Source organism: Giraffa tippelskirchi, chromosome 5 (assembly GCF_054371585.1).
Source record: "Giraffa tippelskirchi isolate mGirTip1 chromosome 5, T2T-mGirTip1v1.2.pri, whole genome shotgun sequence".
NCBI classification, from domain to species: Eukaryota; Metazoa; Chordata; class Mammalia; order Artiodactyla; family Giraffidae; genus Giraffa; species Giraffa tippelskirchi.
This window is the reverse complement of record NC_137279.1, coordinates 163,045,431-163,066,580: the sequence shown is the minus strand read 5'-3', so window position 1 is coordinate 163,066,580 and position 21,150 is coordinate 163,045,431. Positions and strand designations below refer to the sequence as shown.

General features: G+C 40.6%; 2 long non-coding RNA genes across 2 annotated transcripts in view; one reads left to right on the top strand and one right to left on the bottom strand.

The window, feature by feature from the left end:
• Positions 1-6,194: 6,194 nt before the first annotated feature.
• On the top strand, positions 6,195-10,405 carry LOC145505056 (uncharacterized). Its single transcript, XR_014052797.1, has 3 exons — positions 6,195-6,266; positions 9,090-9,219; positions 10,276-10,405. It is a non-coding gene; the product is annotated as an uncharacterized LOC145505056 (long non-coding RNA).
• Positions 10,406-12,021: 1,616 nt separating this feature from the next.
• LOC145505055 (uncharacterized) overlaps positions 12,022-21,150 on the bottom strand; it is a 122,982-nt gene continuing 113,853 nt past the window's right edge. The window contains exon 2 of the long non-coding RNA XR_014052796.1: positions 12,022-15,713. This is a non-coding gene — a long non-coding RNA (uncharacterized LOC145505055). The remainder of the gene's footprint in view (positions 15,714-21,150) is intronic.

Here is a 21,150-nt window from a genome sequence, read left to right as displayed (position 1 = left end):
TTTCCTAGACAATGTTCTGTATAATTCAAACCCTCTCTGAGGCACCTTGAAGAGTAAATAGTGCTGTGGAGTTGGGGAGAGGGAATGAGTTTGGGAAAGGTACTTCTCCTTTCTTAGCCTGTTTCCTCCTCTGTAAAATGGGGCAATAGTATTAACCTTGTAAGTCTGACATAAAGTTGCAGTGCAACACTGTATGTAAATGGCATGCCCAATGCCAGATGCATACAGGAGGCGCTCAGTAAATATTAGCCCCTACCTATATATATGTCTTTTCATACTGTCCATGGGGTTCTCATGGCAAGAATACTGGAGTGGTTTGTCATTCCCTCCTCCAGTCAGTCCTAAGGGAAATCAACCCTGAATGTTCATTGAAAGAATCGATGCTAAAGCTGAAGCTCCAGTGCTTTGACCACCTGATGCAAAGAGCTGACTCACTGGAAAAGACTCTGATACTGGGAAAGACTGAAGGCAAAAGAAAAGGAGGGGCAGCAGAGGATGGTAGCATGAAGAAGACTTGAGGGCTGAAGAATTGATGCTTTTTAATTGTGGTGCTGAAGAGGACTCTTGAGAGTCCCTTGTACTGCAAGGAGATCAAACCAGTCAATCCTAAAGGAAATCAAACATGAATATTCATTGGAAGGACTGATGCTGAAGCTCCAATACTTTGGCCACCTGATGCAAAAAGCCAAATCATTGGAAAAGACCCTGATGCTGGGAAACATTGAGAACAGGAGAAGAAGGTGGTGATGGAGGATGAGATAGTTAGCATCACCCACTCAATGGACATGCATTTGAGCAAACTCTGGGAGATAGTAAACGACAGAAGAGCCTTGAGTGTTGCAGTCCATGGGGTTGCAAAGAGTTGGACACGACTTAGTGAATGAACAACAAGCAACAAATGTATATGTCTAGGCATTTGTCATAGAAAACTCCGATCCTGCCTGTGAATGCTTCAGCATCAATTAGGCTCTGCATTCAGGTATGGAAAGGGCTCTGGGTTCAGCATAATGGGAAGATGACCGGGGTTCAAGTGAAAGGTCATCTTGTAGGAGGGAAATGGAGGAAGCATCATGATATGATGGAAAGACCATGGGATCTCAGCTTTGGCACCTTCCAATCACAGGACCTTGGGAAATTCATTTAGCCTCTCTGAGTGCAGTTTTCTCATTAGCAACACTAGCATAAGTTCCTACTTCATGTGGCAACTATTAAGATGAATTTATATCATTCATATCAAAAATGCACAGCACAGAGTCAGATCAAAACCACTGGGTCCAGGACTCTTAGGCACTTAGCATGGACTCAGTAAATGTGGTCAATGAACAAATGATTTGGATGGAGCTCCTTATAATCTGCAAAAGGAAACAATGTGGATTAGGAGACAGAACCATAATAGTTTATATTTCCAACTTTGCCAAGTCAGCAAACACCCATCTTCCCAAGTCTCAATCTTCTCAATTATAAAAAAGTAACCCTAAGGTCTTCCCTGGTGGTCCAGTGATTATGACTTCACCTTCCAATGCAGAGGCTACGGGTTTGATCCCTGGTTGGGGAGCTAAGATCCCACATGCCTCACAGTCAAAAAAATAAATAAATAAATAAAAGAAACAACAACAACAACAAAAAACCCACCTTAAAGCAAAATAATATTGTAACAAATTCAATAAACACACTAAAAATGGTCCATATCAAAAAAAAAAAAAAGATCCTAATGAAGATTAAAAAAAAACATTGACATTGGTGAAAAGGATTTACAGAGTTAATGTGGAATCACATGGTATTTGGAAAGCATTTAACACAGCACCAGCAAATAGCAAACCATTCAAATAAATGGCTGACAATACCATTAACAAATACTTACACCACCCATTAAGGGCCAGTCATGGGGATTCCATTGTGAATGAGACGCCCCCTGCCTCCCTGGAGGAGCATCAGCAATCGACCCATTCCTCATTATCATTGATGGAGGGATTGGAAAGGTTAGGGTCTGCAGCACCCACCTAGCATCTGAAGAAATAGGACATGTGCAAAATACACATGCTTGTCTGTGTGCCAGTCTGTGCTTTAAATGCCCTCATTAGCCCTTCATAGTAGGATTTTTTTTTTCATTTTATTATAGTTTTTCATGTTTTGTCTTTTGTCATTTCCCCTTTTTTGTTGCCAGGGCACCTGTTTCTAGAAACACTTCCATCTCTCAAAGATACTTCTGATTTCTTGTGTGAAGCATATCCTAACACTTGGTGAGAATGTTGTAGAAGATGAGAAACAGGTTTTGAGGGAAGGGCCCGAGGGCTCTTCTGAGAGCAGAACAGATGAGTGTCGAAGGGTGAAATCACTGATATCTATTTTGCTTCTTTAATACCCACTGATACCAACCTGGATCTAAAGCCATATCACCTCTTCTATTAACACTGGGACAGGATACTCCTCTGTGGCCCCTGATGGGCCACTCCTCCTGCATTTAGGCACCTACTTCATTCCCTCCACAACCCTGAATCTGGTCTCATCCTACAACTTCAACCAAAAGAATAGGGTGAAAGTGATATGGTGCTAGTTCTGAGCCCAGGCTTTATGAGTAATAATGCTTCATGTGTATATTAACCATTTAATTCTCACTACATACCTCTGAAATAGATACAATTATCTAAGGGCTAAATATAGTTTTCTGGGTGTCAGGTACTATTTTAAATGCTTTGGATAAACCGATTTATTTAATTCTCATATCAACTTTATGAGAAAAATGCTATTATTGTACCCATCTTACAGGTAGGAAAACTGAAGCACAGGGAAGTATCTTTCCCAAGATCCCACAGTTAGTATGCTTAGAGTCAGGCTATCTGATTCTAGAACTCACACATTAATCACTATGTTTAACTTCAGAGGGGTTAACTGTCTGGCCCAAAGTCACACAGAGGTCATGGCAAGGATGGGATTCAAACAGGCTGTATTGACTCCAAAGTCTGACCCTTCTAGCCCACAAACATCTAAAAGACTGTTCTGGATCTGCCATCAACTTCACTTAAACTCAGAGGCAACCACTACAAAAAATAAAAACATACAGCTGGCAGCCAGTGGTCATCTTATCAGAATATCATAATTTTATAGAATACTTTTCTGGTTTTCTTTTCCACTTATGTGTGTGTGTTTAAGACTACCTACAGGAGTAAAAGCATTTCTATATTTCTTTGTTACTCCAGACTCAAGATGTACGTTCACTGTTCATTCCAACATCATCAAAGGGCAGTGGTTACAGAACATCCATTCATCCAGTCTATAGGATTTGATCCAAGTGCCTTCAAGGTGACTGTGCTAGGTGCTGAGGTAAGAATGATGAGCAGGGTGCAAGCAGACTCCACCCTCATATCCCTTACAGAAAGTCTATGTGGGATCTCACCAGGCTTTGATGCTTTGGAGTGCGTGACCTGGGGCAGGTACCACACACTCTCTGAGTCTTAATCTCTCGTCTGTAAACTGGAGTTTGTTTTTTTTTTTAATCATCATCTACATTATAAGAGTCTTATGATGGAAAAATGTAATAAAACAAGTGAAATGCTTAACAGAATGTCAGATACAGATGGCAATTAAATGCTTTCAAAGTTATTGTTATTAATAATAGTTTAATAGTAATAGAAGTCTAGTATCTACTAGGCACTGGGCAAGGTTCTTCAAATGCAGCAAGAAATAAGGCCTGTTTCTTATGGTCGAGGGACCAGCAGTCGTAGTCACGAAAATAAACAAACACATGGACAGCTGGGCATGGAGTCATAGGCACTGTCACAGAGGGGTGTGTCCAGTGTTGCTGGAGCACAGAAGAAGTGCAGACCAATTCCTTGCTGGTGGGAGTATGGGTGACGAGATGATTGTGGCAGTTCCTCAGAGGAGGGGTGTTGGAACTTGGTGTTTAGAAAGAAATTCCCTGGTGGCTCAGATGGTAAAGAATCTGCCTGCAATGCAGGAGACCCAGGTTCGATCCCTGGCTCAGGAAAATCCCATAGAGAAAGGAATCGCTACCCACTCCAATATTCTTGCCTGGAGAATTCCATGAACAGAGGAGCCTGGAGGGCTACAGACCATGCGATCTCAAAGAGCTGGACATAACTAACACTTTTCACTTTTCACTTTCAGGGAGAAATGTGACAAAGGAAATGTAAAAAGGAAACTTGAGGCAGAAGAAAAAAGACTGAGCTAAAGCTCAGTGATTGTATCTGGATGGTTTCCAATGAGGAAATATTTTTCTGGGAGATGGGGCTGGAGTGGGTATTTGAAAAACCAGGAAGCAAGAGCTGGTAAGATATAAGCCTAGAAAGGTATCTAAGGCTAGATTATGGAAGATCTTAGATGTGAGGCTAAGATGGTGAGTTTTATCACATAAAGAGGCTGGAGAAATTGATAAGAAAAAACCCCTAATATCAATAGACTGATTCATCAATAGATAACGAGGCATAGAAATATAGATACATGGATATAGTTATAGATATGTATATGTATACAGCTATTGCTGACTGTCCCTATTTCTTTTTGTCTGTCTGCCTGTCTTCTGCCTTGTTTTTCTTTTTTCAGTAATAAGTAGCATGAGAGCATGGTCTGCTTGCTCTTTGTTCACCATTGTAGCCATAGCATCTAGCACAGTAATGTGGTAGGCATTTGACAAACTCTCATTGAATGGATCAATGAATAGGCTATAATCACTATATTTGATATTTATCAAATGATTAAATTCACAACAAACTATAGAAAATTCTTCAAGAGATGGTTTTTCCAGTAGTCATGTATGGATGTGAGAGTTGGACTGCAAAAAAATCTGAGCGCTGAAGAATTGATGCTTTTGAACTGTGGTGTTGGAGAAGACTCTTGAGAGTCCCTTGGACTGCAAGGAGATCAAACCAGTCAATTGTAAAGGAAATCAGTCCTGAATATTCATTGGAAGGGTTAATGTTGAAGCTGAAACTCCAATACTTTGGCCACCGGATGCGAAGAACTGACTCATTGGAAAAGACCCTGATGCTGGGAAGGATTGGGGGCAGGAGGAGAAGTGGATGAAAGAGGATGAGATGGCTGGATGGCTTCACTGACTCGATTGGCAGGAGTTTGAGCAAACTCTGGGAGTTGGTGATGGACAGGGAAGCCTGGCGTGCTGCAGTCCATGGGGTCGCAAAGAGTTGGACATGACTGAGCGACTGAACTCAAATGATTAAATGAACATATATCATGACTATGGAGGAAAGTTAGTGGTTTCACAAAGCAGGTGACACAATCTTGGCATGGTTGATGAGCACAACTTAGCTTTGCAGAAATGGAGTATTTGAGGAGCACACGTACACAGATCATTGGTCACTGCCTACCCAGTGTACAGTATGGTAGTGAAGAACATGGATTCTAGGGCCAGAGTTCAAGTGCTAGCCCTGCCATTTAAGAGCTGGGAGCATGTTCCTTAACTTTCTGGGTCTCAGTTTCCTCTTCTATAAAATGGGGATAATAAGAGTACTTAAGTTATGGGATTATTGTGAAGATAGAGGTACTTACTACCACAATGCTGGGCAATATAATAAGCTCTAAATAAATAATTAAATATTAACAATTACTAGTAGTATCATTGAGACCTGAATGCAATCAGCAGAACAAACACTCTAGAGTCCTATTACACACAAATCAGTTCTTTCTTCATATATTATAACTGAACAGTCTACATGAGTCTCTTTGACATAAATTTCTTTGGTACAGATGAAGACCAGACAGCTTGGGAGTCATTTCTGAAAAGATGACTAAAAGACTATAAATAAAAAGAAATGAGGAAAAAAAAGAACATATTGAATGCTGGGATTCAGAAAGAATTGTTGCAAGATACTAATGAGCAGAGAGATCTGGGAGAAACCATGTCAAAGCTTTCTGAGAGAGTGTGTGAACAATACCTGGGGAATGCCAAAAAGAGAGATGATAAAGGAGAGGTGACAGCTCCCTGCAGGTCTGGACCAAGTGTGACACAGAATAAGCAACAAGGCCAACGGAAAGCAGTGTGTCTTGTTAAGTTCCTTTGAGAGGCTTTAAATCAGCAGTGGCTTCCTGGCAGGGTGAGGCAGGGCTCCTACCATTACAGGTTACCCAGAAGCCACCAGAGAAAAATGGAGAAGGAAAGCCTTGAAGAATGAGCGTGGTCTCTGATGTGATGTGGTTACCATAGAGACCACTCTCCACGGTAGCCAGGAAGGGCAGTGCCTGTCCTCAGAACAGTTAACAAGCTATTAGACCAAACATGAAGATGCCAGCAGGTGAGTAGAATGAAGCTGCTCTATCACAGCTGTCTGTTTGCTAAGATCAAACATGGAAAGAAATGGCTGTAAATCAGCCCAGCCACTGCAGCCCTTGAGTCAAGTTCAGGGGAATGCAACAGAATTTCTAACCTGTGAGTCAAAACCCAGGGACCCTGTCCCAGAGGTACATGCTCACAAGAGTGATGCTCAAGATTCCCCAGACTGACTTGACGATCCAAACAAGACCAAAACAAAAGAAAACAAAGTGGCAACACCAATGAACAGAAAGAAACTAACTAAGAATGTGGGAAAGATTAGCTGAGAAAATTAAGGAAGGCAGTGAACAGAGGGAGATTTCACATTGTTTTGCCCAACATTCAGTCAGGGCAGAAGATATAGGCTGGCTTTGCAGCAAGCAGGAATATATTCTCAGTGCAAGATGGCAGGACCACGATTTTAAACTGAGTCTCAGAACAGGCACTTTGGAACTACTGGGCTATGCTTCTTCAGGAAAGTGTCCAAAAGAGCTCATGGGCAACTACCTCCTTGATGTATGATCTCCTCTCTAAACACAGAAGATAATGTAGCAGGATGAGGAATTCGTTGTATGGTGAGACTTGTCCTGTAAAGTGGGGCAAGGCCCCTTGGGTCCACTCTGCTTTCTATGCGGATGTCTGTCTTCACAGGTTGCAGCTCAGCACCCAAGGTCCTTATGTCTCGTTCTTGACGCCCTGGAGCCCACCTCTGCTTTCCCTCACACCTGGACTGTGTTTAAAATGTCACACCTCTCTGTCTTGGCACATACTATTTCCTCAGCTCTAAAGGCCCTTTACACCCTTTTTCATTTCTCGTTCAGTCACCAAGTCATGTCCGGCTCTCTGCAACCCCATGGACTGTAGCACGCCAGGTTCCTCTGTCCTCCACTATCTCCCAGGGTTTGCTCAAGAGGGCCGTCTCATTCACTAACTCACTCACTCACTCATTTATTCACTCATTCCTTCACTCATTCATTCAATCAAAAAGAGTTAAGTACTCACCAAGTACACAGGATGCCTCTGATTCCTTCCTCATTACTTCTACATACCCTGCACTTACATCTAACAAAACACAAAACACTAGGCCAGGTTTGTTTATCAATGTGTCTGTTGAGCTCATTAGATTTTAGATTCCTTGAGGGCAGATTGGGTCTTGCTCACAGTCTAGTGAAGTTTCTAGAATTGAGCACGTAGCAAGTGCTCAATAAATGTTTATTAAAAGATGAATAAAAGAGTAAATGAATGAATTGCTTTTCTAATTCTTTCCAGGTTGCTGTATTCTGAAGGGAATTCTCCAAGCCATCAGGTTGGCTTGGGATGAAATGTTTTTGTGCACATTACTTAATAAAAAGGGCTCTGGGTCAATTGAAAAATTTAAAGTCAATATGAAATTGATCCTCATCAGCACTTTCTTCTCCAAACATATAGACAAAAGGACATTTCTGAAACATATGTATTAGTGTTGCATTTTCTGCTCCAAAGACTCAGTGATTGCTGTCACCTTTAAGTCCAGCCCTCATTAATTTATGGGGCACCCAGCATAATAAGCAACAGGCTTCTTGGCAGGATAAATCAGAGACAAGCCTAGAATTTGGAGGAATCACTAAGCTGCAAACAGCACAATTTCCTTTCATGCTCTTTTCTCTTAGAAGTCACTGAGCACCATTTAAATTAAGCTGAAGACATTTAGGGGCTTCCCTGGTGGCTCATTTGGTAAAGAATCTGCCTGCAGTGCAGGAGATCCAGGTTCAATCCCCAGGTCAGGAAGATCCCTTAGAGAAGGGAATGGCTACCCACTCCAGTATTCTAGCCTGTACAATTTCCATGGACAGAGGAAAGATCTTTAGGCTGACTGTCAAAGACATTCTAAGGTAATCAGCAAACAGGTCCTCTTCAACTATTCAAGCAAAATAATACATCTCAGAAATTCCCATCCCATCTTTGCTCAGTATAGTAACCATATAATTAAAGATGTGCCCAGGAGGGAGAAAAAGCAGTTAGTAGAGGATGAAAACAAAACTCTTCTTGCTGGAGGAAGCACAATGCAATGACAGAGCCAGAGGTACCACATGTGACAAATGCTTGGGCTCAGTATCTGGCACATAGGTGTCTCCATCACTTGAGGAGCTGGATGCAATGATCCACTTAGACTCCAGTATTCTTGCCTGAAGAATTCCATGGACAGAGGAACCTGGCGGGCTACAGCCCATGAGGTCGCAAAGAGTTGGATACGACTGAACAGCTAACACTTGCACTTTTCAAACAGAATTGGGATAATGATTCGGGACCTCTTGGTTAAGCAGCAGAGATGCTGATATGGACTGCGTGCTTGTGTCAACCCAGAATTGATAATGTTGAAATCCTAATTCCCCAAGTGATGGGTTTAGGAGGGGAGGCCTCTGGGAGGTAATTAGGTCATGAGGAAGGAATCCTCGTGAATGGGATGAGAGCCCTTAAAAGAAGAGACAGGACAGCTGGCTTCCTCTCTTTGCCAGGGGAGGATGCAAGGAAAGGGCTGCCGCCTGCCAACCAGGAAATGGGCCCTCAGACACTGGATCTGCTGGCACATTGATCTTGGACTTCCCAGCCTGCAGAACTGTGAGGAAGAAATATTTGCTGTTTAAGCCACCTGATCTATGGTGCTTTTGTAACATCAGCTTGAACAAAGATGAAGGTGAAGTCACAGCTTCCCATGTTGTCTCTCATTTCCTTTGATTCTGTAGGATGGTGCAGTATCACAGCCTGAGTGCCCCCTTACCAGAATCATTTGGTGAGCACTGATAATGTTTTATATCATTTCATTCAGGACACCTCACCTCTTCTCTAGCTGAGATGCAGGCTGGAAATGTAGTGGGCCATGATTTTCTGGATGCCAAGCTGAACATGCAGAGAAAAAACAGGAGAGACTTCTCAGCATGAATATCTCCAAATTTCAGGTAAGGGTCACAGCAACAGAGGCTCCACCAGACATGTGCTCCAGATTGTCCTGGTAATGGTTCTGTGGGAGTAGGAATGGTGGTAGGGAACAACGGCTGGAGAGGATTATGAAAAGCTTCAATGAGGAAGGGGATTTATCTCAAAGTGTGTCTGTTTGAACTTGGTGGGAGGTACCAGGCTTTAGCTTCCATGGTATTAGAGATAATCTACCCCAAGTTTCTGTGAACCAGGCTGGACCCTGTCTCTTCTCTTTCCCCAGATGTGGAAAGCATCACAGCTAATAAAAGGTACTGATCAATACTGTCAGTGACACTACACCATAATTCCATCCTTATCTTGTTTTCTAGTTATTCAAAGGGGTGTGTCTATAGGTCCAACCATTAAAGCACCTCTTATTTTGACCCTAAGCCCTACCTGGCATGTGTGTGTGTGTGTGTGTGTGTGTATAATATTTGTTGTATGTAATATTTCAAAATATGGTCACAGTTACTGTTACAGCAATACTGTAAAAAAAAGATAATATTATTTCCATTATAAAAATGAGGTTCAGAGTGGTTAAGATGCATTCCCAAAGCCACACAGCTAGTAAACAAGAGAGCCAGGACTTGAACCCAGAGTCCTAATCTTATATTTTTAAATCAATGCAGTTTTCCCATTTTGAATACAAGTTAGAGTTGAGGTTTATGCTCTCTAGTCCAGCTGTGGTCCCCTTAGTTTGTAGAAATCCTGATCTTCATGATGTCTTCTGGTCTCCAGGCCATGGTTCCCTCTCTGGACTTGACACAGTGCTAGGACTTGGCTTGCACATGCTCTCAGCCTCTTCCCTCCTGAGATACTTGAGATAATTCTCCCCTACATGAGTCAGTACTGATCCAAAGCCATTCCTCCTTTCAGTTTAATTTTTTAATGATTTACTTTTTAATGTTCATAAAAGTGATGCACACTCAATCATAGTATCAGATTTAGAAGAAAAAATATAAAGAGTGAAATAAAAGTCTTCCTTATCCCATGACACAGAGAAATTCACTCCCAATATCTTAATGCCTTGTCTTCAGCCTTTTTAGGGGTCAACGTCTACACATCTAGAGATATGCTTGCAACAGTTTGGAATAATGTTGTACATAAAGTCCTGAAGCTTACCTTCATGTCCACATGCCTTTAAGAACAATAAAAAATTCTTTCAAATATATTTTATTTAATGACTACATTATTTATATGTGAAAATTTCAGTGAACCATTTTCCTCCTTTTTGGAAATTTTGGTTGTTTGCTGTCTATAAAAACTACAAGTAATTGGAAATAAAGTTGTTTGCTCATGTACCTTTGTAATTTCTGTTTTTAGGATAGAATACTGGAGGAGGAACTCAAGCCAAAAGCTAGGAGTCATTTTAGGCTCTTCTAGGCGATCGATATTAATTACATTCTCACCAGTACAGTTCCATTCTACAATGGAAGATCATTTTTCCTGGAAGCATCCCTCAAAGTGGTAATAAAGGGTAATCTTTTAGGTGACCTTGCACTTGTTTGAGTAGGAACCGGGTTTAAGGGATATTAAGACAAAACTCTGCTTATCTAGCCTGGGAAGTGTTGTGGTTAACACAGCAAGCATTACTTATCTTAACTAATCCACAGGGAGTGTCTGATTTACTCAGTGATCTCCAAATCAAAAAGCCTCAGCTGGTTCTGTGTATCCAGCCATGAATCTGCCTCTGACCAGCATGCTTTTCACAAAGGCATGGGTGATCTGTAGCCCCTACCATCCAACCTAGTATTCAGCATATTGTAAAACTTACCTGCATGTGGTTTTATGTGTGTTTATGGAATGAATGAAACCATACAAGAGCTTTATGATTCCAAGTGGCTGACATGTAAACAAGGTGCACTCTGCCAAGTGAAGTGACTCATCATCTGGCCTCTGACCCCTACGAAACATAAGTGCTTCACCCCCAGAAGAAGTCCATTCAGCTACTCAGGGCACTTGTACATTGCCTACCCACAAGAAAGCCTGATGCTGGGGATCGCTCTTCAGAACAGAGGCTGTTGTGCAGAGGAAAGTGATATTTCCCAACAGTCATTTCTCCTCTCCTGCTGATGCTAATTACAGTTTGCTAACATAAACTGGGGAAACATCTCGCCCACCCAAAGGAGTTCCAGAGATGGGCCCGTGGTCTTCACAGTAACCTGGGAGCAGAAATCGCTCCCTCCTAAGTCTTGTATCCTTTCTTCCTCCCACCACAACACAGACAGGTAAACACAGTTCAGTTCAGTTCAGAGAGGCGACAAAGTGAGTTTGGACTTGCAAATCATCCTAACCTCGGGGTCTTTCTCTTGGTCCTGGCTGTGATGTGAAGCTGGAGCATGAAGTGGAGGCATGAGGAAGACACTACCTGGCTGGCAGGGGTGCTACCTGTGTGTGGTGCTACTGGGGCAGTTTGGCAACATATTTACACAATTAATTATACTGAAACAAGAAACTCAAGCTTCTTTGAAGGGCCCCTGCCCATGGGACCACCATATTGCCATTTTGCCACACAATCATTCCTTTTTTCTGCTTTAGCATCACTTGTTGAATTTTCAACCTCTATTAAAATCCTTATCCTCCTTTCAGGACATTATCAAGGGTTACCACCTCAAGGCAGCCCTCCCTGTTTGTATACTAGTCATAGCCATATGAATACACTCACCTTTCCTCAATATTATCATAACACATTGTTTGGGCCTCTTTTATACTAATTTTGGGGTCTGTGCATCTATTGTCAAATCTGGAAAACAAGGCTGATGGGTCTCTAAGGTCTTTTCAAGTTTTTCTTTTTGAAACTGTATCTTTTGCATTCTTAGGAATAATAATCAAATGCTTTAAAAAAAAAAACAGTATAGTATAGTGGTAGGATTGTGCTTTGGCACTAATGGCTTCGCTGATAGCTCAGTTGGTAAAGAATCCTCCTGCAGTGCAGGAGACACTGGTTCGATTCCTAGGTCAGGAAGATCCGCTGGAGAAGGGATAGGCTACCCACTCCAGTATTCTTGGGCTTCCCTGGTGGCTCAGTTTATAACGAATCCACCCGCAATGCGGGAGACCTGGGTTTCATCCCTGAGTTGGGAAGATCCCCTGAAGAAGGAAAAGGCTACCCACCTCAGTATTCTGGCCTGGAGAATTATATGGATTGTCTAGTCCATGGGGTTACAAAGAGTCAGACACGACTGAGCGACTTTCACTTCAGCACTATAAGAACTGAGTTGGAACATCAACTGAGTTGCTTCTAGCTGAATGGGCTGGGCAAGACTTACCATGCCTTTGGGCCTCAGTTCTCGCATCTGTAAAATGGCAATAATGCTGATGTGATATCACAAGACTGCAGAATAAAGTAAATTGGGCTGTGCATGTGAAAGTATTTTGTAAATAAATGGTGAAATATAGTGTTTATAATAGTTATTTCAAGAAAAAGCCCTGAGTGACTCTCTCCCTATTCTAAAGAAACTACACCACTGCTGGATTAAACATTTTAAAACCTAACACCTCTGATTCTCAGAATCATGCCCAGTAATCTACAATGTCTGTCGGTCTGAGGAACAAAGATTCTTCATCAAAATCCCACAGGAACCTTAACAGTCACAGTCTGAACAACTCTGGGAATCCTCTCGTAGATCCTACTTTGTGTTATGCATTTCCCAGGTTTTTGCCACACAAACAGAGTAAAGAATTAGAGAGGCTAATTAATTTAGGGTCAAGTCCTAGATTTGCAAGTGAATATCTGTGTGATCCTGTGAAAATTGCTTTACTTTTTGAATCTTCGTTTCCTTCTCTATAAATCAGCTGTGATAGCACTCACTATAAGGAACTGTTAGGAAAGTGACCACGTGGCAACTCTGTTAAAGCACACCGACAGGACACCCAGCACCCAGCAGGCACTCAACAAAGAGCAGTCCCTTTCTCCTTTTCTCTCCCTTTGAGCACCAAGATTTTAGAATTCCACAATATGAAATATTCATCCACACAGATGTGGGGTAGACAATGGGTGGTCTCTAGGGGAGTGGTGTCAGAGAAAGATTTTACCAGAAATTCCATTTCAGTATCACCATCGGGCCCCTGCTTGAGCCTGTCACCTACTGGGCTCATCACCACAATATTGTACAGTGAGCATTTAATTTTTTTTTTTTTACAAGAAAAAGAAAGATTATCCTCAGTGATGCATGTGATAAATATGCTGGCTTTAAAACTTTTAGAAATATTAAAGGTTTCACAGCTCAATGTTTGACAGACTTGATTAATCCCTTCCACACAGATATATTCAGGAGGATAGCTGTGGTTGGGTTTTAAAGCTCCAAGAGTGTTTTCTGATAAAGGTAAAGAAAAGGTAAAGCGCTTTTAAAAACAGAGAGATTCGTGTGCTGCAAGGAATAGACAAGGACTATGAAGACCCAGAATGCACAGGAGGATGGAAGCTGGGGTCCAGGGAATCTTGCTTTAAAAGTTTTCTCCCTAGGAGGAGTTTTCCAGTGAAAGGCACACATCCTGCCTGACCAAAGGCCATTTGTCTCAGAGTTTTCTTCTCTGCTGGGTTCCAAAATGAATGATGTGGGAGGGGGGAGGGGGCAGGGCAGACCAAGGGCAGAACAAACTTCAGAGGGGAATAAAATGGAATTGACCATTGTCCCCTATCATAGTCCTGGACCATTCAACAGCCTCCTGCTCACTTTTTCAGTCACCAAGGCTATTTCTTGCACCTACCTCCCCAATTCCCAAATGGACTCTGAGCTCCTCAAAAGAACAATAAATATTTTTGGATATTTTTCCCCTCAGCAACTACCTTAGTTTTGTATATAATCAGTGCCTAATAAACATTTGTTAAATGGACAGAGTTGGTGTTTAAGAAATCCTTGAGAAATGATCTAAAAATTTTTTTAGATCATAAAAATCTAAAAAAAAGTCCTTGAGGAAATGCTGGCAAAAACCCCTTCTTAAGAATGATGCTTTAAAAATTAGTATCAGATTCCATGTCCTTCTGATTTCCATCATACAAAAGAAGACTGAGTTTAGAAACTAAACCATGGAGGTTTCCAAATAAAGCCTCAATAGACAGATACTGATAGAGTACTACAACCATGCTAGGTGAGCTGGACACAGTTCCCAGCTCAGCCACGTGGCCTGGGGTAAAAGAGACTTGTCATCATTGTGGGAGGTGCTTTGATTGAAGGATATATGGGAAAACAGAGGGGACAAACGAAGCTATATCAGACACAGCATCTTTGTTCATGCGAGATGTTTAAAAAAGCTTCGAGAATGAGTGAAGCACCCTTAAGCTGAAGTTTGAAGGACATCACAAAAGGGGAAAGCATATTTCTCCATGTATCATGTACATCGTTTTGATCTGTGAACTTCCAATTAAACTCCAAATGGAACACTTGCTCTGCTAATCAACCTTCCCCACAAAATTTCAAAACGTCAGCCCACCCTGCCCCTAGGTTTTCTTTGACACCCAAGTCAATCTTCAACCCCGACCCCTATTTTACTTTTATGGAAGCATTTTCCCAACACGAAATACCAACATATTTGCCACAAGATATTATGGGGGGCAAAGGTGTAATTCAATTATGTGACTTAATCAATTCAAATGGCTGATGTACAAGGATCTCAGGATGCCATCCAGCTTTCAACTCAAGGTGAATAATTGTTCCATAATTTCTTAATTCTCCCACAAGACAGTTTAAATTAAAGGATGTCAATTTGCAAAGCCAGACTGCATTGTATTCTTAAATTGGGCCTGAAATAGCCACAAGATGAAGGGTAATAAGGCAGAAAGCAGAGCCCAGGGTGCCTGGTGCTGTGCAAAATTGTTTAATACAGTCAGACCCTTTAATCTTCATATCTACTGATGCAGAAAGAAGCATATTTCTGTCACTTATGATAAGAAACATTACTTTTTAAATTCCTTGGTGAGGCCCGCAGATCTTCTAGACAGCCAAGATAGCAGGAATCTCTATTTCTGTGTCTGTGAACATTTCTTTTTTTCCCTTAAATTGGTTTTATTCTAATCCATTTAGTCTCCAGTCTGAGTCAGAGACAAGTAACCCTGAATGGAACCACACAGGAGGAGAACAAAGGCTTTTGCCTTTCAGTTCTCAGATTGGACTGGCTACCGGCTCCTTGAATAAGTCAGTGATTAAACAAATAATGAACCTGAGGACATTCACTATGAGACAGTCAGTTCCAGAAAGGGAGAGAATTGGAACAGTATCTGAGAGAAACAAAATCCTGCTCCAAAATGAAGGGTGCAGTGGGGGGAGGGGATACTTTAAACTATTTCCATGGAAGAGTCAAGTATTTTACTCACACGTGTCCGAGGAAAAGGTTGGGCCAATGTGTCCAGGCTGGATCAGGGTGCTGCTAGAAACTGTAGACCCCAGAATCTGGATGGAAGAAATTGGATGCTGCTTTCCCAAGATTGCCAGAGCCACGAATCAGGAATTGTCATGGAGAGAAGCCAAGGACATCACTGTAATGAAAGAAGTATATGTCAGTTTGGAAAGCAAACCAACGAGGGGGAAGGCGGCCAGGGTTTGGAGTTAATGGTCACAGTGGCGTTTAAAGTACGTGGCTCAGAACGAAGCATCATCTAAAGTGTATGTGGTACATGTATGTGGGCCAGGGGCACAGGGATCCATAGGAATTGTACTGGGCTAGACAAAAGGGCATTTGTCAGTGTCTCTGTGCCTCATGTTATGTCAGACTAAGCGGTCTTGTTGTTGTGTTGTGTTCAGTTGCTCAGTTGTGTCCAACTCTTTGTGGCCCCATGGACTATAGCCCTTCAGGCTCCTCTGTCCCTGGGATTCTCCAGGCAAGAATACTGGAGTGGGTTGCCATTTCCTCCTCCAGGGCATCTTCCCAACCCAGGGATCAAACCCACATCTCCTGCATTGGCAGGTGGATTCTTTACTGCTAAGCCACCTGGGAAGCCCCCAGATAATGTTGTGGGTACGTGGGTACAAAGAAAACATAATGCATTCATCAATCTGTATTCTAAAAATTTGGACTAGGTTATATGCAGGCTAAAATTCAATAGGTTCAAATTCTACATTTTTCACTGTATGAATCTATCTCTACGATAAATGCCTAGAAGTAGAATTACTGGGTAAAAAAAGATGCTTATAAATTTTGATAGGCATTGTCAAAATACCATCTACAATGACTATGCAGTTTTACACTCTCTTCAGCAAAGTATGAAATCACAACTTTCTCATGTCCTCCCCAACAGAGCTGGTCACACTATTTTGGGGGAGAGACACAAGATATAAGGCATAATAATTACAACAATAGGAATTCCCTGGTGGCTCATACAGTAAAGAATTCGTCTGCAGTGCAGGAGACCCAGGTTTGATCCTTGGGGTCGGGAAGATCTCCCGGAGAAGGGAATGACTACCCACTCCAGTATTCTTGCCTGGAGAATTCTATGGACAGAGGAGCCTAACAGGCTACAGTCCATGGGGTTGCAAAGAGTTGGACAAGACTGAGTTATTAACACTCATTCACTTTCAATGACAATGATAATGCTACTATTTAATGAACAATTGTAGTATTTTAAGCCCACTTTTAGTCTTTATATGGAATAATCCATTTATTTGTAGTAGTAACCCACTGACATAGGAACCATTACTATTGTCATGAAACAGATAAGGAAACAAACTTAGGGAGCATAAGAATCTTGTTCTTGACCACAGCTATGAAGGGTGGAACTGGGGTTCTAGCCCTGGTACCTGGCATTTCTTCAATACCAAAATATTAGCTCTTATTCTAGGAGGTGGGGTGTTATCTATGGTACTTGTTGTAACAGGTACACACAGATAGGAAACAAGAGGGAGGGTGTGTGTCCAGGGAATCAGGGAGATCAATTCTTTCCCTCTCAACAGAAGTATACACAGGCTATTAAGTGGGAAAATATTGGGCTATAGTGGTTGATAAGCAAAACTCTAAGAACAACATGATACATTTTCTTACTTTTTCCCCCTGCTCTTTTCACCAAAAAAATTATTCTTTCAATGTTCATGATATGTAGAAAGGTCAGAGCTACAAAAATGAAAGCATGGTGTGGTCGAAGAAGCATGGTACTGAAAGTAACATAGACCTGGGTTCAATTTCAAGTTCTACTACTTTTTAGATGGATGATGGTAAAGCAAATTATTATATAACTTGCTTCTCTGAACCTCATTTTCTTCAAATGAAAACACTGAGTCTATAATCCCAGGAAAATGTGTATGATGACTAAATAATGTAAAAGATAAACAGTATCAAACAATTGATAAATATCACTAGTTATAAGCAATTTCTAACTACATGTTTGATTTTATTCTTCCTGTTTCTCTTTAAAGACCTTCTGCTCTCATCAAATTGGTTTATTCACTTTTCTCAATCATGATGGAATTTTCAAGTCTGCTTGCATTTCTGCATTCTGCTCTCTCTTACTGAAATGCATCCCTGTCTCCAAGTCCTACCTATAGGAATTCTACCATGAAGCCATTTAGGTGTGTATCAAATGCTACCAACTCGTCACTGTCTTGAATAATAACCCCTGCAATAAACTACCCCTAAGGGGTTTAACTCCTAAGTACTATCGAATTTCTATTTGCTGAGCTCCATGACTTTTAGGAAATTAGTCATCATAATACCAGTTTAAAAATGCTATGCTATGTATCCGGCATTGTTCTAAACACATTCTATATCTCACTTAATCCTCTCCACAGGTGATAGGTACTGTTATTATTTCCCCTTAGTCCTGAATGCCAGTCACTATTAAGTGTCTTATCAGCATAGCTGGACTGAAGGCTCTAAAGGGCAAAGAGGCCATGAGCATAATCCTTGTAGACTTTGGAGTCAAAGAACATCAGCTCCAGTGTAGGTACTGATCCTATCAGCTGTGTGATGTTTAGCAAATTACCAAATCTCTCCAGGCACTGATTTGGATTTGTAAGGAGATGCTGATAAATCCAACTTCAAAGAGTCATTATGAGGCTTGAGTTTGCACATGCAAGAATTTCAAACAGTGTGTGTCATGTGCTGAGCACTTAAATATCAGCTCCTATTATTACTATTTAAATAGCATGTAGTTGGTTTCTAACAAAAGGCTCCTGTCCATCACACCTTCGAATTCAATTTGCTATTCCCTCTGTCTGTGCTGTCTTTTCCCACCCTCACCATCATTGCACTGCCAACCTGAAGAACTCAAAGCCCAGGTCTCTGGGATCTTGCTCTAGCATCTTCTGCTCTGTAAAGCCTTCTTTAATGGTCCCCTCTGCAGAGAGAGAGCTCCCTCCATAACCATATTCCGGCTCACCTGCACCACTCACCCAGTTTCTTGTTATCAGTCCCGTTCAGAACTATGAGCTCCCAGAAGATGTGGACGATGCCTTAGTTATTTTTAATCCCTAATACTTAGCACACTACCTGCATAACTAACTGCTCTTTAAGTGTCTATTAAATGAAGAAATAGATTTTAAAAATATTTAAAAAGTATTTACAAAACACAAATACACTCACAGACATAGAAAACAAACTTGTGGTTACCAAAGAGGAAGGAGGGTACAAATTAGGAGTTTGGGATTAAAATATATATACTACTATACATAAATGAGATGACCAACCTATTGTATAGCACAGGCAACTATAGTCAGTAACTTATAATAACCTATAATGGAATAGAACCTAAAAAAGAATATATATGTATAACTGAATCACTTTTTTATATGCTTGAAACTAACACAACATTGTAAATCAACTATATCTCATAAAAATTTTTAAAGTTTTAATTCAAAAAAGTTAAAAAAAAAAATTAAGATGAACAAACAAACCTGAACGATAAACAAGGGAAAGTTACCAATTCTTAACTCACTACTATATAATTCACTGAAAAGTCACTCAATCTCCCTATCAAAGCATAGAACAGAAACTGCTAAAATTAAATGTTTTACAAAAATAGATGAGAAAATTCTGTAAGGGACCCATTGCATTCCTATCTGCCACATCTTTGCTCACCACACGGCCAAGCTATTGATGTTTTAGTGACAGACACAGCAAAATGACAGATTCACCAGCAATTTATAAACTCAAGACATTATCAATTTCACCTTTTTCTCAAGTGCACATGGAACTTTCTCCAGGATAGATCACATCCTGGGCCATAAATCTAGCCTTGGTAAATTCCAAAAAATTGAAATCATCCCAGCCATCTTCTCTGACCACAATGCAGTAAGATTAGACCTCAATTACAGGAAAAAAACTATTAAAAATTCCAACATATGGAGGCTAAACAACACGCTTCTGAATAACCAACAAATCACAGAAGAAATCAAAAAAGAAATCAAATTATGCATAGAAATGAATGAAAATGAAAACACAACAACCCAAAACCTATGGGACACTGTAAAAGCAATGCTAAGGGGAAGGTTCATAGCAATACAGGCACACCTCAAGAAACAAGAAAAAAATCAAATAAATAAACTACCTCTACACCTAAAGCAACTAGAGAAGGAAGAAATGAAGAACCCCAGGGTCAGTAGAAGGAAAGAAATCTTAAAAATTAAGGCAGAAATAAATGCAAAAGAAACAAAAGAGACCATAGCAAAAATCAACAAAACTAAAAGCTGTTTTTTTGAGAAGATAAACAAAATTGACAAGCCATTAGCCAGACTCATCAAGAAACAAAGGGAGAAGAATCAGATCAACAAAATTAGAAATGAAAATGGAGAGATCACAACAGACTCCACAGAAATACAAAGGATCATAAGAGACTACTACCAACAGCTATATGCCAATAAAATGGACAACTTGGAAGAAATGGACAAATTCTTAGAAAAGTATAACTTTCCAAAACTGAACCAGGAAGAAATAGACCTTAACAGACCCATCACAAGCACGGAAATCAAAACTGTAATCAGAAATCTTCCAGCAAACAAAAGCCCAGGACCAGACGGCTTCACAGCGGAATTCTACCAAAAATTTAGAGAAGAGCTAACACCTATCCTACTCAAACTCTTCCAGAAAATTGCAGAAGATGGTAAACTTCCAAACTCATTCTATGAGGCCACCATCACCCTAATTCCGAAACCAGACAAAGATGCCACAAAAAAAGAAAACTACAGGCCAATATCACTGATGAACTTAGATGCAAAAATCCTTAAGAAAATTCTAGCAAACAGAATCCAACATCATATTACAAAGATCATACATCATGACCAAGTGGGCTTTATCCCAGGAATGCAAGGTTTCTTTAACATCCGCAAATCAATCAATGTAATACACCGCATTAACAAATTGGAAGATAAAAACCATATGATTATTTCAATAGATGCAGAAAAAGCCTTTGACAAAATTCAACATCCATTTATGATAAAAACCCTCCAGAAAGTGGGAATAGAAGGAACATACCTCAACATAATAAAAGCTATATATGACAAACCCACAGCAAACATTATCCTCAATGGTGAAAAATTGAAAGCATTTCCCCTAAAGTCAGGAACAAGGCAAGGATGCCCACTTCACCACTACTATTCAACATAGTTTTGGAAGTTTTGGCCACAGCAATCAGAGCAGAAAAAGAAATAAAAGGAATACAGATAGGAAAAGAAGAAGTAAAACTCTCACTGTCTGCAGACAACATGATCCTCTACATAGAAAACCCTGAAGATTCTACCAGAAAATTACTAGAGCTAATCAATGAATATAGTAAAGTTGCAGGATATAAAATTAACACACAGAAATCCCTTGCATTCCTATACTCCAATAATGAGAAAACAGAAAGAGAAATTAAGGAAACAATACCATTCACCATTGCAACAAAAAGAATAAAATACTTAGGAATATACCTACCTAAAGAAACAAAAGACTTATATATAGACAACTATAAAACACTGATGAAAGAAATCAAAGAGGACACAAATAGA